The sequence below is a fragment of the Arachis stenosperma genome, chromosome 8 (genome assembly GCF_014773155.1).
Source record: "Arachis stenosperma cultivar V10309 chromosome 8, arast.V10309.gnm1.PFL2, whole genome shotgun sequence".
In the NCBI taxonomy this organism is placed as follows: domain Eukaryota; kingdom Viridiplantae; phylum Streptophyta; class Magnoliopsida; order Fabales; family Fabaceae; genus Arachis; species Arachis stenosperma.
The window spans coordinates 5,056,151-5,071,784 of NC_080384.1; the positions used below are offsets into that span (position 1 = coordinate 5,056,151).

Genomic DNA, 15,634 nt, shown 5'->3' on the forward strand with positions numbered 1-15,634 from the left:
GAGTGTCAATCTCAAGAACTCCTTTCTTCTGACTAGTCCCATTGTTCACAGGATTTCTTTCAGAAGTGTACATGAATTGGTTATTTGCAACCATTTCAATCAGCTCTTGAGCTTCTGCAGGCGTCTTCTTCAGATGAAGAGATCCTCCTGCAGAGCTATCCAAGGACATCTTAGATAGTTCAGAGAGACCATCATAGAAAATACCTATGATGCTCCATTCAGAAAGCATGTCAGAAGGACATTTTCTGATTAATTGTTTGTATCTTTCCCAAGCTTCATAGAGGGATTCTCCATCCTTTTGTCTAAAGGTTTGGACTTCCACTCTAAGCTTACTCCATCTTTGTGGTGGAAAGAATTTTGCCAAGAAGGCATTGACTAGCTTTTCCCATGAGTCCAGGCTTTCTTTAGGTTGAGAGTCCAACCATATTCTAGCTCTGTCTCTTACAGCAAAAGGGAATAGCATCAGTCTATAGACTTCAGGGTCAACCCCATTAGTCTTGACTGTGTCACAGATTTGCAAGAATTCAGCTAAAAACTGATGAGGATCTTCCATTGGAAGTCCATGGAACTTGCAATTCTGTTGCATTAGAGAAACTAATTGAGGCTTAAGCTCAAAGTTGTTTGCTCCAATGGCAGGGATAGAGATGCTTCTCCATAAAAATCAGGAGTAGGTGCAGTAAAGTCACCCAGCACCTTCCTTGCATTGTTTGCATTGTTGTTGTTTTCTGCTGCCATGTTTTCTTCCTTGAAGAATTCGGTCAGGTCCTCTAAAGAGAGTGTGCTTTGGCTTCTCTTAGCTTTCTCTTCAAAGTCCTTTCGGGTTCAGGATCAGCTTCAACAAGAATGCCTTTGTCCTTGCTCCTGCTCATATGAAAGAGAAGGGAACAAGAAAATGTGGAATCCTCTATGTCACAGTATAGAGATTCCTTTAAGTGTCAGAGGAAAAGAGAAATAGAAAGAAGAAGGAGAAGATAAATTCGAACTTTAGTTAGATAAGGTTCGAATTGTGCATTGAGAAGGAGTGGCACTCCATAAATAGAAGGATGTGGGAAGGAGGGAAGAGAATTTTCGAAAATTAAGTGAAAAATTTGAAGTTATTTTGAAAAACATTAATTAATTTTCGAAAATAAAAGTGGAAAAGAAACCAAGTGATTTTTGAAAAAGATTTTGAAATTAGAAATTAAAAAGATTTGATTGAAAACTGTTTTGAAAAAGATGTGGTTAAAAAGATTTAAAAAAAAATGTGATTGAGAAGACATGATTTGAAAACTATTTGAAAAGATATGATTTTAAAAATGAATGACTTGCTTAACAAGAAAAGATATGATTTGAAACATTCAAACCTTTCTCAACAGAAAAGGTAACAATCTTGTGATGTTCAATCAAATCATTAATTGTTAGTAAGTATCTTTTAAAAAGGAAAGAAATTGATTTTGAAAACATTTGATTGAAAAGATTTGATTTGAAAAAGATTTGATTTTGAAAAATTTGAAAAAAATTGATTTGAAAACAAAATCTTCCCCCTAGCACCATCCTGGCGTTAAACGCCCAGAATGGTATACATTCTGGCGTTTAACGCCCAAAATGCTACCTCTTTGGGCGTTAAACGCCCAACCAGGTACCCTGGCTGGCGTTTAAACGCCAGTCTGCCTTCTTCACTGGGCATTTTTGAATGCTCAGCTTTTTCTGTATAATTCCTCTGCAGCATGTTTTGAATCTTCAATTCTTTGTATCATTGACTTGAAAGGACACAAATTAAAAATATTTTTGGATTTTTTGATAATCAAAATGCAAAAGGAATCAATTAACAATGCATGCAAGACACCAAACTTAGCAGTTTGTGTACTACTGACACTAACAACATGAAAATGCATATGAGACACACAAAATACTTCAAGTCAATAGAATTCAAAGATCAAAACAAAGAAATATATGCATGGATTCGAAAAATATAACAAAAACATGCATTTGACACTAAACTTAAGATGAGACTCTAGACTCAAACAAGAAATATTTTGGGATTTTATGGTTTTGCAAATTTTTTTTGTATTTTTCGAAAATTAAGTGAAAAAAAATATCAAAATTCTTAATGAGAATTCCAGGAATCAGTGCAATGCTAGTCTAAGGCTCCGGTCCAGGAATTAGACATGGCTTCACAGCCAGCCAAGCTTTCAAAGAAAGCTTCGGTCCAAAACACTAGACATGACCAAGGTCAGCCAAGCCTTAGCAAATCACTGCTCCAACAGCAAGATTGATACGAAATCAACAAGCTCTTGTGGTGATAAGTTGAAACCTCGGTCCAATCAGATTAGACATGGCTTCTCAGCCAGCCAGATTTCAACAAATCATCATGAAACTCTAGAATTCACCTTCAAGAATTTCGAAAAAAAATACCTAATCTAAGCAACAAGATGAACCGTCAGTTGTCCAGCCTAAACAATCCCGGGCAATAACACCAAAAATTTGATGTTGTTGCCGGATCTTGGCTCTGATGTTACCAAAAGCTTGCTCAAAACATGAACAATCCCCGGCAACGGCGCCAAAAACTTGGTCGGCGAAATTGTGAACAATACTTTTTTCACAACTCAAATAATCCCCGGTAATGGCTCCAAGAACTTGGTGGCTCAATACCATGGCATTACACAACTTCGCACAACTAACCAGCAAGTGCACTGGGTCGTCCAAGTAATAAAACCTTACGTGAGTAAGGGTCGATCCCACGGAGATTGTTAGTATTGAAGCAAGCTATGGTCATCTTGTAAATCTTAGTCAGGCAAACTCAAATGTATATGATGATGATGAACGAAAATAACATAAAAGATAAAGATAGTGATACTTATGTATATCATTGGTGTATGAGCTTCAGACAAGTGTATGAAGATGCCTTCCCTTCCGTCTCTCTGCTTTCCTACAGCCTTCATCCAATCCTTTCTTACTCCTTTCCATGGCAAGCTCGTATAGGGTCTCACTGTTGTCAGCAGCTACCTCCCATCCTCTCAGTGAAAGCGATTGCATATGTCCTGTCACGGCATAGCGGAATTCATCTGTCGGTTCTCAATCAGGCGCGGAATAGAATCCAGTGATTCTTTTGCGTTATCACTAACGCCCCCGCCCTCAGGGTTTGAAGCACGTCACAGTCATTCAGTCATTGAATCCTACTCAGAACACCACAGACAAGGTTAGACCTTCCGGATTCTCTTGAATGCTGCCATCAGGTCCTGCCTATACCACGAAGACTCCGAAGAATCCAAGAGATATTCACTAAGCCTCGAATGCTTGTAGAACAAGAATGGTTGTCAGTCACCTTGTTCATAGGTGAGAGTGGTGATGGGCGTCAATCATCACCATCATCATGTTGAAGAACAAGTGATATCTTGGTAAAGAACAAGCGGAATTGAATGGAAGAACAATAGTAATTGCATTAATACTCGAGGTACAGCAGAGCTCCACACCCTTAATCTATGGTGTGTAGAAACTCCACCGTTGAAAATACATAAGAACAGGGTCTAGGCATGGCCGAATGGCCAGCCTCCCAGAGGTCTAAGATAGCATAAAACAAAGATAGCTACCAAAGTCTCGATTGCTACCAAAGTCTCGATACAAATACAATAGTAAAAGGTCCTACTTATAGATAACTAGTAGCCTAGGTGTACAAAGATGAGTAAATGACATAAAATCCACTTCCGGGCCCACTTGGTGTGTGCTTGGGCTGAGCAATCAAGGAAATTCGTGTAGAGACCTTTCTGGAGTTAAACGCCAGCTCCCATGCCAGTTTGGGCGTTTAACTCCAACTTTTATTCCTGTTCCGGCGTTTAACGCTGGAATTCCTGAGGCCGGATTGCTTTGCGGGTTTGGGCCATCAAATCTTGGACAAAGTATGGACTATTATATATTGCTGGAAAGCCCTGGATGTCTACTTTCCAACACCGTTGAGAGCGCGCCAATTGGGCTTCTGTAGCTCCAGAAAATCCACTTCGAGTGCAGGGAGGTCAGAATCCAACAGCATCTGCAGTCCTTTTTGGTCTCTGAATCAGATTTTTGCTCAGGTCCCTCAATTTCAGCCAGAAAATACCTGAAATCACAGAAAAACACACAAACTCATAGTAAAGTCCAGAAAAGTGAATTTTAAATAAAAAACTAATAAAAATGTACTAAAATCTAACTAAAAGATATCAAAAACATACTAAAAACAATGCCAAAAAGTATACAAATTATCCGCTCATCAGGTAAGCTTTTTAGAATGACTGCACTGCATTCTTCAGTGAGGTAAACCTTTTCAGTCTCCCTCCAATCCTTCTTATGACTTAAGATCTCTTTCATGAACTTAGCATAAGAGGGTATTTGCTCAAGTGCTTCTGCAAACGGAATCTTTATTTCAAGAGTCCTGAGATAGTCTGCAAAGCGGGCAAATTGCTTATCTTGTTCCGCTTGGCGGAGTTTTTGAGGATAAGGCATTTTGGCTCTGTATTCCTCAACCTTAGTTGCTGCAGGTTTATTACCTACAGAAGTGGGTTGGGAAGCCTTGTTATCAGCACTTGTATGTGACTGATTCCCTACTGGCAATTGAATGCCAGAGGTAGGAGCTGGAGTGGCGTTAGACGCCACTTCCTTGCTTGTTACTGGCGTTTGAACGCTAGAACCATGCTCCTTTTGGGCGTTCAACGCCAGATTCAAGCTTGTTTCTAGCGTTGAACGCCAGGAATCAGCATGGTCTGGGCGTTCAGCGCCAGCTTTATCCCTTTCTGGGCTCTGCTTGTCCTCAGAGGGATTTTGATTAGCTATTCGTTCATGTCCTTGCTTCTTGCTGCTTTGAAGTGAGGTATTTAATGTTTTCCCACTTCTTAATTGAACTGCTTGGCATTCTTCTACTATTTGTTTTGACAGTCATTTTTCTGTTTGCTTTAATTGCACTTCCATGTTCCTGTTTGCCATTCTTGTTTCCTGTAATATCTCCTTGAATTCGGCTAGCTGCTGAGTTAGAAAGTCTAATTGCTGATTAAATTCATTAGCCTGATCCACCGGACTGAGTTCTGCAGTTACTGTTTTAGCTTCTCCTTTCATGGAAGATTCACTGCTTAGATACATATGTTGATTTCTGGCAACTGTATCAATAAGCTCTTGAGCTTCTTCAATTGTTTTTCTCATGTGTATAGATCCACCAGCTGAGTGGTCTAGAGAAATCTGAGCTTTTTCTGTAAGCCCATAGTAGAAGATGTCTAATTGCACCCATTCTGAAAACATTTCAGAGGGGCATTTTCTTAGCATCTCTCTGTATCTCTCCCAAGCATCATAAAGGGATTCATTATCTCCTTGTTTGAAGCCTTGGATGTTTAGCCTTAGCTGTGTCATCCGTTTGGGAGGGAAATAGTGATTCAGGAATTTTTCTGACAGCTGTTTCCATGTTTTTATGCTGTTCTTAGGCTGGTTATTTAACCACCTCTTAGCTTGATCTTTTACAGCAAATGGAAACAGTAGTAATCTGTAGATATCCTGATCCACTTTCTTATCATGTACTGTATCAGCAATTTGCAGAAATTGTGCCAGAAACTCTGTAGGTTCTTCATGTGGAAGACCAGAATACTGGCAGTTTTGCTGCACCATGATAATGAGCTGAGGATTCAGCTCAAAGCTACTAACTCCAATGGAGGGTATACAAATACTACTCCCATATGAAGCAGTAGTGGGGTTAGCATATGACCCCAGAGTCCTCTTGGACTGTTCATTCCCACTTGCTTCCATACTAGATCACAAGGGATAATTTATATGTTGATAATTATTTATTTTATAGTTGTGGAATAAATAAAATAAATAAAAAAAGAAGGAATATATAAAAATATTTTGAAAATATTTTATGAAAATAAATTTTTTTTTTAAAAAATAAAATAAAAATGAAATAAATAAAAGAAAGCGAAAATATTTTGAAATTGAAAATTGAATTTTTATATAAAATTTTCGAAAAAGTAGTTCAAAATTAGTTAGAAAATAAATTTTTTTTTGAATTTTGAATTTTATGGTGAAAGAGAGAAAAAACACACAAAAGACACAAGACTTAAAATCTTTAGATCCAATGCTCCTTATTTTTCGAAAATTTTTGGAGGGAAAACACCAAGGAACACCAAACTTAAAAATTTTAAGATCAAGACACAAGAAAAACTCAAGAACACCTTGAAGATTCACAAGAACACCAAGAACACAAAGAAGAACACCAAACTTAAAATTTTTAGAAAACTTTGATGAAATTTTCGAAAATATGAAAGATTAACAAGAAAACACCAAACTTAAAGTTTGGCACAAGATTAAATCAAGAAAAACTATTTTTGAAAAAGGATTTTAAAAAGAAAGTGCCCAATTGCCAAGAACATAAGCCAACACTATAACCAACTGAATTAAAAATGTAATGTATTTTAAAGATGTATTATTTTTATGGATAAAATAAAATTTTTTTTTTTTTTAAAAAAAACTAATGTTTTGAAAAAGCACAAGAAAAACAAGAAAAGACACAGAACAAGAAAAATTAAAGATCAAACAAGAAAAATAAACAAGAACAACTTGAAGATTAAGGAAAAACAAAGGACACTCACACGAAAATTTCAAAGAAAGATATAAAAGATGCAATTGACACCAAACTTAGAACAAGACACTAGACTCACGAAGAATTAACAATTAATAAGAAAAAAAGTAATATTTTCGAAAAATATTTTTGAAAAGGGAATAAAAGACTCAAATTTAATGACTCTGTAACATCAATACTATATTCCTAATCTAAGAAATAAAATAAGCCTTCAATTGTCCAAACTCAATAATCCCCGGCAACGGCGCCAAAAACTTGGTGGACGAAATTGTATCTCTTTATAGAATATGATAATAGAATATGGTCCAAGATCAACTTCGTTCAACTGACCAGCAAGTGTACTGGGTCGTCCAAGTAATACCTTACGTGAGTAAGGGTCGAATCCACAGAGATTATTGGTTTGAAGCAATCAATGTTTATTTTATTTGTCTTAGTCAGGATTTCAAGAAAATTGTTTGGGCTACTTGAACAACAGAGTTATTTGTTTATAAAGGATTATGGAATATATTGGAATAATAAAGAGTACTAGCGTTACTTGTTGTGCAGTAATGGAGAATATGTTGGAGTTTTGGAGATGCTTTGTCCTTTGAATTTCTACTCTTCCTTGAAGTCCTCTTCTCACACGCCTGGTTCCTTCCATGGCAAGCTCTTTGTAGGGTGTCACCGTTGTCAGTGGCTACTTCCCATCCTCGCAGTGAAAGCTAATGCACGCACTCTGTCACAGTACGGCCAATCACCGGTTGGTTCCCGCTCCTACTGGAATAGAATCCCTCTTTTGCGTCTGTCACTAACGCCCAGCAGGTTAAAGTTTGAAGCATGTCACAGTCATTCAATCCCGGAATCCTACTCGGAATACCACAGACAAGGTTTAGACTTTCCGGATTCTCATGAATGCTGCCATCAATCCAGCTTATACCACGAAGATTCTGTTGGGGAATCTAAGAGATATTCATTCAATCTGATGTAGAACGGAGGTGGTTGTCAGGCACACGTTCATGGGTTGAGGAAGGTGATGAGTGTCACGGATCATCACCTTCTCCACAGTTAGGCGCGAATAAACATCTTAGATAGGAACAAGCGTGTTTGAATGGAAAACAAAGGAATTATATTAAATCATTGAGACGCTGCAGAGCTCCTCACCCCCAACAATGGAGTTTAGAGACTCATGCCGTCAAAAGTATGTAATTCAGATCTGAAAATGTCATGAGGTACAAGATGAGTCTCTAAAAGTTGTTTAAATAGTAAACTAGTAACCTAGGTTTACAGAAAAATGAATAAACTAAGATAATTGGTGCAGAAATCCACTTCTGGGGCCCACTTGGTGTGTGCTGGGCTGAGACTAAAGCTTTTCACGTGTAAAGGCCTTTCTTGGCGTCAAACTCCAGGTTTTGACGTGTTTTGGGCGTTCAACTCCGGATCATGACGTTTTTCTGGCGTTTAACTCCAGACAGCAGCATGTACTTGGCGTTCAACGCCAAGTTACGTCGTCTATCCTTGCGCAAAGTATGGACTATTATATATTGCTGGAAAGCCCTGGATGTCTACTTTCCAACGCCGTTGAGAGCGCGCCAATTGGACTCCTGTAGCTCAAGAAAATCCATTTCGAGTGCAGGGAGGTCAGGATCCAACAGCATCAGCAGTCCTTTTTCAGCCTAAGTCAGATTTTTGCTCAGCTCCCTCAATTTCAGCCAGAAAATACCTGAAATCACAGAAAAACACACAAACTCATAGTAAAGTCCAGAAATATGATTTTTGCCTAAAAACTAATAATAATTAACTAAAAACTAATTAAAACATGCTAAAATCTACATGAAATTACCCCCAAAAAGCGTACAAAATATCCGCTCATCAGAGAGTCAAGATCTCTTAGTTCTAGCATGAGGGCTTCATTGGGGGGCAGTGGTGGAAGAGAGGGTTCATTATTTGAGGGAAAGGTATTGTAGTTGGAAGGTGGTTCATATTGGTGAAAGTTTTGAGGTAGTGTATGAGAAAATTATGGTTCATGGGAGTATTGGTGTTGGAATCGTGGTGGCTCTAAGTATGGTTCATATGGTGGTTGGTATGGTGGATATGGGTTAGGGTCATATGGAGGTGTTTGGTGGTAGAGGGCTTGTAAGTAAGATGGTTCAAAACTATGTTGAGGGAGTGGTTCAAAGGCATATGGTGGTGGTTGTTGACAACCACAATGAGGGTCACCACATCTATTAGATTGATATGCGTTAGGAGTGGAATTATACCTATAAGGGACCGGAAGAGGTTGTTGCCAAGGAGCTTGATCAATCCTTTGAGGTTCCTCCCATCTTTGATTGTTCCATCCTTGATGCATATTGTTATGGTAGTTCTCATTTCCTACAACATAATTTGAACCAAACTCATAGCCAAAACGGTGAGAATTCATAATAGTAATGGAAAATAAAAAAAACTAATAAGAACTAATGAAAACTAACTCCTAAAGCAAGCAAAAATTAACAAAGAAGCATATTAACATATATACAATAGCTAATAACATAGCACCATTGCAATTCCCCAGCAATGGCGCCATAAATTTGATACAAGGTTTATTGTCGGTCTAGAATTTTCTTATTGGAAATAAGAACTTCGTTGTAAGCATAGCTCTAAACCAGCAAATAACTCTTACATCAAATTTAAAGTTGGTTGTCACAAGTAACAAACCCCAATAAAAATAACTGAAGTATTTAAACCTCGGGTCGTCTCACAAGAAATTGCAATGGAGTGGTCAATTATTGGCTATGAAGGAACAAGGGGTTTGATTTTATAAAAGGGACAAGAAAATATAAAAGCAAGAAAGGTAAATCAAATAACTAAAAAAAAGTAATTAATAGAAAAAAAAGACATTCATGGCAAGGATTGAGGATATAGGCTTTCTATCTTAGTCACTAATAACAATAATTAACAAGAATTTATCTAATCTAGTTAACTCTAGCATTGGAAGAAGGTACAAAGTTATCTTCACACGAGAGAAAGTCAAATAAGACTAGTTAATCTCAATCCAAAAGTTCTAATCAACTCACTAATTGAATTAGCAAGAGATTAGAGTCAATGGAAATGATATTGACTAACAACTCTAGATCACCAATCTAAGTTGGGTGTTGATGACTCAAGATTGCCCAATTTCTTTTTTCAGGTCAAGAATGCTCAAAAGCTACTCTAGCATCAAACCAAGCATTTTGTCAAACACTTGGAAGGCAATAAAGAAAAGCACAATAAATTGTAAGAAATATAAAATCTAACAACTACGCAATGCAAGCAATCAACAATAAACAAAGCAATTAAGCACAAAGGCCTCCTCAAAAGTAGCTAATAAGCAAAGGGTCATCCATCCTATAATGGGGACAAGACTCCAACAATCTCTTGAATCTAGTCCAGTACTCAGAGAGTGTCTCTTGGTCCCTTTGCATAAGGCTATAAATTTTCTTCCAGATGTAGTCAGTTCTTTTTGGAGGGAAGAAATTATCCAAGAATTCCCTTCTCAATAGATCTCAGTCAGTTACCACTTCGTCAGACTGGGAGTAAAACTACTCCTTTGCTTGCCCCTCAAGAGAGAAGGGAAAAGCAAAGACCATAGCAGCAACTTCATCAGAGCTATGCCTCCTAGCAGTAGAACAAGCCATTTGGAAATCCTTGAGGTGTTTAATGGGGTCTTGGTCCGGCAATCCATGATACTTAGGCAACAAATTGATCAAGCTATTCTTCAATTCAAAATTTGGATCTAAATTTGGATACCATGCTTGTAGTGGTTGAAGAACAAGATCCGGTGCACCTTGCTCATGCAAGGTGATCCTTCAAGGCTTTGCCATATGATTATCACCTGTAGTACTCAAGGATATGTCAACAGTCCCAACAGAGGAATAAGAAGTTCCTTCGTTGAATGACGATTCTAAATCGCTCTTGAATTCGATTAGTGTGTCGGAAAGTTCCTCAAAAGAGGCCGATGCACTAGCCGTATAATCCAACCGACGTCTAGCTTGCCAAATGTGAAGTAAAGTTCTTTCAAGCTCAGGATCAAATTTGGCTAGACTAGGATTCGGTTGTGACCGAGTCATTCAACTCGGAAACCATAAGCTTATGCATTCAAAAGACCTAAAATAAAAACAAACTAAAGCAAGTAAACTATGTACACTATCTACATATTCATATAACCAACATTAAGACACACATTGCAACCAGTTCTCCGACAACAGCGCCAAAAATTTGACGAAGGGTAATCGTCAGTCTAGAATTTATCAATGAGAAGTGCGTTGCAAGTATAGTTCCAAACCGACAAATAACTCTCAATCAAAGTTTAATTTGGTTGTCACAAGTTCAACCCAATATAAATTAACCGAGAGTATTGATCCCAGGTCGTCCTCAAGAGAACGAACAAGTGTGTGTATCAAGGTTGGTGATGAGCGGATAATTTGTACGCTTTTTGGCATTGTTTTTAGTATGTTTTTAGTATATTTAGTTTAGATTTTATTATATTTTTATTAGTTTTTAGTTAAAATTCACTTTTCTAGACTTTACTATGAGTTTGTGTGTTTTTCTGTGATTTCAGGTATTTTCTGGCTGAAATTGAGGGACCTGAGCAAAAATCTGATTCAGAGACTAAAAAGGACTGCAGATGCTGTTGGATTCTGACCTCCCTGCACTCGAAGTGAATTTTCTGGAGCTACAGAAGCCCAATTAGCGCGCTCTCAACGGCGTTGGAAAGTAGACATCCTGGGCTTTCCAGCAATATATGATAGTCCATACTTTGCCCAAGATTTGATGGCCCAAACCGGCGTTCAAAGTCACCTTAAGAAATCCCAGCGTTAAACGCTGGAACTGGCACCCAAATGGGAGTTAAACGCCCAAACTGGCATAAAAGCTGGCGTTTAACTCCAAGAAGAGTCTCTACACGAAATTGTTTCATTGCTCAGCCCAAACACACACCAAGTGGGCCCGGAAGTGGATTTTTATGTCATTTACTCATTTCTGTAAACCTTAGGCTACTAGTTATCTATAAGTAGGACCTTTTACTATTGTATTAAGAGACTTTTGGTAGCTATCTTCGTTTTATGCTATCTTAGATCATTGGGAGGCTGGCCATTCGGCCATGCCTAGACCTTATGCTTATGTATTTTCAACGGTGGAGTTTCTACACACCATAGATTAAGGTGTGGAGCTCTGCTGTACCTCGAGTATTAATGCAATTACTATTGTTCTTCCATTCAATTCCGCTTGTTCTTGTTCTAAGATATCACTTGTTCTTCAACTTGATGAATGTGATGATCCGTGACACTCATCATCATTCTCACTTATGAACAAGGTGACTGACAACCACTTTTGTTCTACAAGCAACCAAGGCTCTAGTGAATATCTCTTGGATTCTTTAATCGAAATCTTCGTGGTATAGGCAGGACCTGATGGCAGCATTCAAGAGAATCTGGAAGGTCTAGCCTTGTCTGTGGTATTCTGAGTAGGATTCAATGACTGAATGACTGTGATGTGCTTCAAACTCCTAGCAGGCGGGGCGTTAGTGACAGACGCAAAAGTATCGATGGATATTATTCCGGCCTGACCGAGAACCGACAGCTGAATTCCGCTATGCTGTGACAGAGCATATGCAATCGCTTTCACTGAGAGGATGGGAGGTAGCCATTGACAACGGTGAAACCCTACACGAGCTTGCCATGGAAAGGAGTAAGAAGGATTGGATGAAGACAGTAGGAAAGCAGAGAGACGGAAGGGAAGGCATCTTCATGCGCTTATCTGAAGTTCCTACCAATGAATTACATAAGTATCTCTATCTTTATCTTTTATGTTATTTTCGTTCATCACCATATACATTTGAGTCTGCCTGACTAAGATTTGCAAGATGACCATAGCTTGCTTCATACTAACAATCTCCGTGGGATCGACCCTTACTCACGTAAGGTATTACTTGGACGACCCAGTGCACTTGCTGGTTAGTTGTGCGAAGTTGTGTAATGCCATGGGATTGAACTACCAAGTTTTTGGGGTTCATGACCGGGGATTATGAGAGTTGTGAAAAGTATTGTTCACAATTTCGCGCACCAAGTTTTTGGCGCCGTTGCCGGGGATTGTTCAAGTTTTGAGCAAGCTTTTGGTAACATCAGTGCCAAGATCCGGCAACAGCACCAAGTTTTTGGCGCTGTTGCCGGGGATTGTTCAAGTTTTGAGCAAGCTTTTGGTAACATCAGTGCCAAGATCCGGCAACAGCACCAAGTTTTTGGCGCCGTTGCCGGGGATTGTTCAAGTTTGGACAACTGACGGTTCATCTTGTTGCTTAGATTAGGAATTTTTTTTTTCGAAATTCTTGAAGATGAATTCTAGAGTTTCATGATGATTTGTTGACATCTGGCTGGCTGAGAAGCCATGTCTAATTTCATTGGACCGAGGTTTCAACTTATCATCACAAGAGCTTGTTGATTTTTATCAATCTTGCTTTTGGAGCAGTGATCTGCTAAGGCTTGGCTGGCCTTTGGCCATGTCTAGTGTTTTGGACCGAAGCTTTCTTTGAAAGCTTGGCTGGCTGTGAAGCTATGTCTAATTCCTGGACCGGAGTCTTAGACTAACATTGCACTGATTCCTGGAATTCTCATTAAGAATTTTGATATCTTTCTCCACTTAATTTTCGAAAAACACAAAAAAAAATAAAAAAAAAATCATAAAATCCAAAAATCTCTTGTTTGAGTCTAGTCTCATCTTAAGTTTGGTGTCAATTACATACATTCATTCATGTATCTTAAGGATCTTCAAATAATTCTTGATGATTTCTTACTCTGATCTTTGAATTCTTTTGGCTTGAATGTTTGTGTCTCATATAGTGTCAGTAGTATACAAACTGCTAAGTTTGGTGTCTTGCATGCATTGTTATTTCATTCTTGTTGCATTTTGATTATTAAAAATCCAAAAATATTTTTAATTTGTGTCTTTTCAAGTCAATAATACAAAGAATTGAAGATTCAGAACATGCTGCAGAGGAATTATACAGAAAAAGCTGGGCGTTCAAAACGCCCAGTGAAGAAGACAGACTGGCGTTTAAACGCCAGCCAGGGTACCTGGTTGGGCGTTTAACGCCCAAAAAGGGTGCATTTTGGGCGTTAAACGCCAGAATGGAGGCCATTCTGGGCGTTTAACGCCAGGATGGCAAAGGGGGAAGATTTTGTTTTTCAAATCATTTTTTTTTCAAGTTTTCAAAGTTTTTCAAAATCAAATCTTTTTTAAATCATATCTTTTCAATCAAATGTTTTCAAAATCAATTCCTTTCCTTTTTCAAAGATACTTACTAACAATTAATGATTTGATTGAACATCTCAAATATGTTACCTTTTCTGTTGAGGAAGGTTTAATGTTTGAATCATATCTTTTCTTGTTAGCCAAGTCATTAATTTTCAAAATCAAATCTTTTAAAAATTGTTTTCAAAACATATCTTTTAAAATTGTTTTCAAATCAAATCTTTTCAATCATATCTCTTTAATCACATCTTTTTCAAAATAGTTTTCAATCAAATCTTTTTGATTTCTAATTTCAAAATCTTTTTCAAAAATCATCTTATTTCTTTCCCACTCTCATTTTCGAAAATTAAGTAATGTTTTTCAAAAATATTTTTCAAAATCTTTCACTTAATTTTCGAAAATTACTTCCCTCCTTCTCACATCCTTCTATTTATGGAGTACTACTCCTTCTTAATGCACAATTCGAACTCTATCTAATAAAGTTCGAATTCTTCTACCTTCTTTCTTCTATTTTTTCTTTTCCTCTGACACCTCAAGGAATCTCTATACTGTGACATAGAGGATTCCACATCTTCTTGTTCTCTTCTCTTTCATATGAGCAGGAGCAGAGACAAAGGCATTCTTGTTGAAGCGGACCCTAAACCTGAAAGAACCTTGAAGAGAAAGCTAAGAGAAGCCAAAGCACAACTCTCTTTAGAGGACCTGACCGAATTCTTCAAAGAAGAAGAAGACATGGCAGCCGAAAACAACAACAATGCCAACAATGCAAGGAAGGTGCTGGGTGACTTTACTGCACCTACTCCCGACTTCTATGGGAGAAGCATCTCTATCCCTGCCATTGGAGCAAACAACTTTGAGCTTAAGCCTCAATTAGTTTCTCTAATGCAACAGAATTGCAAGTTCCATGGACTTCCAATGGAAGATCCTCATCAGTTTTTAGCTGAGTTCTTGCAAATCTGTGACACAGTCAAGACTAATGGGGTTGACCCTGAGGTCTACAGACTGATGCTATTCCCTTTTGCTGTAAGAGACAGAGCTAAAATATGGTTGGACTCACAACCTAAAGATAGCCTGGACTCTTGGGAAAAGCTAGTCAATGCCTTCTTGGCAAAGTTCTTTCCACCTCAAAAATGGAGGAAGCTTAGAGTGGAAGTCCAAACCTTCAGACAGAAGGATGGAGAATCCCTCTATGAAGCTTGGGAAAGATACAAACAATTAATCAGAAAATGTCCCTCAGACATGCTTTCTGAATGGAGCATCATAGGTATTTTCTATGATGGTCTCTCTGAACTATCCAAGATGTCTTTGGATAGCTCTGCTGGAGGATCTCTTCATCTGAAGAAGACGCCTACAGAGGCTCAAGAGCTCATTGAAATGGTTGCAAATAACTAATTCATGTACACTTCTGAAAGGAATCCTGTGAACAATGGGACTAGTCAGAAGAAAGGAGTTCTTGAGATTGATACTCTGAATGCCATACTGGCTCAGAATAAGATATTGACTCAACAGGTCAATCTAATTTCTCAGAGTCTGTCTGGAATGCAAAATGCACCAAGCAGTACTAAGGATGCTTCATCTGAAGAAGAAGCCTATGATCCTGAGAACCCTTCAATGGAAGAGGTGAATTACCTAGGAGAACCCTATGGAAACACCTATAATTCTTCATGGAGAAATCATCCAAATTTCTCATGGAAGAATCAAGAAAGACCTCAACAAGGTTTCAATAACAATAATGGTGGAAGAAACAGGTTTAGCAATGGCAAGCCTTTTCCATCATCTTCTCAGCAACAGACAGAGGGTTCTAAGCAGAATACCTCTGAC

At 38.2% G+C, this 15,634-nt stretch overlaps 2 non-coding genes across 2 annotated transcripts; one reads left to right on the forward strand and one right to left on the reverse strand.

Annotated features, from left to right (window-relative positions):
• Positions 1 to 223: 223 nt before the first annotated feature.
• On the forward strand, positions 224 to 331 carry LOC130947182 (small nucleolar RNA R71). The gene has a single exon (XR_009072583.1). It is a non-coding gene; the product is annotated as a small nucleolar RNA R71 (small nucleolar RNA).
• A 14,619-nt stretch (positions 332 to 14,950) lies between these two features.
• LOC130947027 (small nucleolar RNA R71) lies at positions 14,951 to 15,058 on the reverse strand. The gene has a single exon (XR_009072441.1). It is a non-coding gene; the product is annotated as a small nucleolar RNA R71 (small nucleolar RNA).
• Positions 15,059 to 15,634: the final 576 nt, after the last annotated feature.